The sequence below is a fragment of the Aplysia californica genome, unplaced genomic scaffold, assembly GCF_000002075.1.
Source record: "Aplysia californica isolate F4 #8 unplaced genomic scaffold, AplCal3.0 scaffold00650, whole genome shotgun sequence".
Lineage (NCBI taxonomy): Eukaryota > Metazoa > Mollusca > Gastropoda > Aplysiida > Aplysiidae > Aplysia > Aplysia californica.
The window spans coordinates 267,442-269,491 of NW_004797920.1; positions in this window are offsets into that span (position 1 = coordinate 267,442).

The window sequence follows — 2,050 nt, forward strand, 5'->3', positions numbered from 1 at the left end:
CCCACCACGCTGGCAACCCCCCTCATCCCCCTTACACCACAGGTCCAATATCCCGAAGAGTGGATAGTTCGTCGGGGCTTTTGAAGATTTGACCACCAGCTTCCTACACTCCTTCCGCTCTTCAGAGCGTGTCTTTGAGGTCCAGGCCTGTCCATTCCTTGATGTTGTCCTTCCAACTCTTCGTCGGTCTGTCTCTGCTCCTTTTTCCCTTGACGCTGCCTTGCAAGATCATCTTGGCAAGGCCGGATGAACGGGTGATGTGTCTATGCCATTGCTGTTTGCCGTTTGGGTTTCCTGACCAAAGTGAGAAGGCCAGGGTATGGTCCAATTGCATTTTTTAACCGTTGTTTGACTTCATCATTTGTGATGTGATCTTTGAATGAGATACTAAGGATTTTTTGGAAGCATCTCATCTCCACAGCTTTGATCCTCCTTTCAAGGTCTTCATTCAAGGTCCAGAATTTACATGCATACAAAAATACTGACATGACCAGGAATGCATGAGTCTGATCTTTGATCTGGTTGTGATATTTCTGTCTTTCCAACTGGTTTTCAACTTGGTCATTGCTGTTGAAGTTTGCCTTCTTCTGGTTTTGATCCTTGGTCTGTCACTATTGCACGCTGGTATTTGAAGCTGCGTACGGTCTCAAGCCTCTGGTTTTGACCTGGATTTCCATTTTCTTGCTGCTGTTAGACAATCTAAAACTTTGAAACCCGAAAATAGAAAATCTAGTTAAATTGCTGTTGAGAATTATTTCCTTCACTACATCTCCAGGCTGTGGGATAAAAACTAAAGTAAACAACTACCAACAAGCTTCACAGTGTCCACACTGGACCCACGAAAATCTTCTGGTCTTTCGAGAACAGACGAAGAAATTTTTACTCGTTTACGTATTTAGATATATGCTTCCGTGACCCATGGATATCTCCTGCGTTGAGATGAGAAACCGCTCTGTGTCAGATGCGATACAGACTTAACCATTAGATACATTAGAATGTCCGGACTTTGGAGAGACCCGAAGTAAATATTTTAAATGCACAAAATTAAAAGGTCTGTTCTCCGTCGTTGATCCAAATGGAATTCTCAAATCTATAAAAGTCATTAGCCTGTATTCTAAAAAGTAGATAATTTTTGTTTTAAAAGGTAAACATCTGTTTTTATTTTCTAATCTTTTTAAAACAATTTTTTTTTACCATGAGATGTTTTCCTTTACTTTAAAAGTAAAATAAAGCCGTGCAGTGAGCTGTTGTGAATGCAATCAACTTGTGTTTCATGCGTGCATGTGGCCGTAAGATGTTGCCAGCGCCGTAAAACTCTTATTAAACTAATGCAGAGAGTTGCTCCATGATGTACAGCAGAGAAGGCTTCTAGATTCCAACTCCTAGATGGATCCGCCACGTGCCGTCTCACACACACACCCGGCGGTACACAAATCAGAAAGCTACTGCCGTTATGTGGACACCAAAAATTCTGCACACACTCGAAGTGTGTATAGCGTTGTGTATAGAAATAACGAAATAACAGCGTTATTCGGACCGGAACCAAATTCAAAAATATTTTAACACATGATGTAATTTTTGGCGGGAAATGCGATGGTGACCTTAAAACATTATGTGGACGTCTACATAACGGGGCATGTCTACATAACGTGAGTGTGCAAATATACTTTTGTCTACATAACTACGCAAAGACACACACACACACACACACACACACACACACACACACACACACACACACACACACACACACACCACACACACACACACACACACACACACACACACACACAGGTGATCAGGAGAGAGAGAGAGAGAGAGAGAGAGAGAGAGAGAGAGAGACAGAGACAGAGACAGAGAGACAGAGAGACCGAGAGGGAGACAGAGAGACAGAGAGACACACACACACACACAGAAACAGAGAGACGGAGAGACAGAGAGACAAAGACAGAGAGAGATAGAGACAGAGACAGAGACAGAGAGATAGACAGAGAGAGAGAGAGAGAGGGAGAGAGAGAGACATACAGACAGACAGACAGACAGACAGACA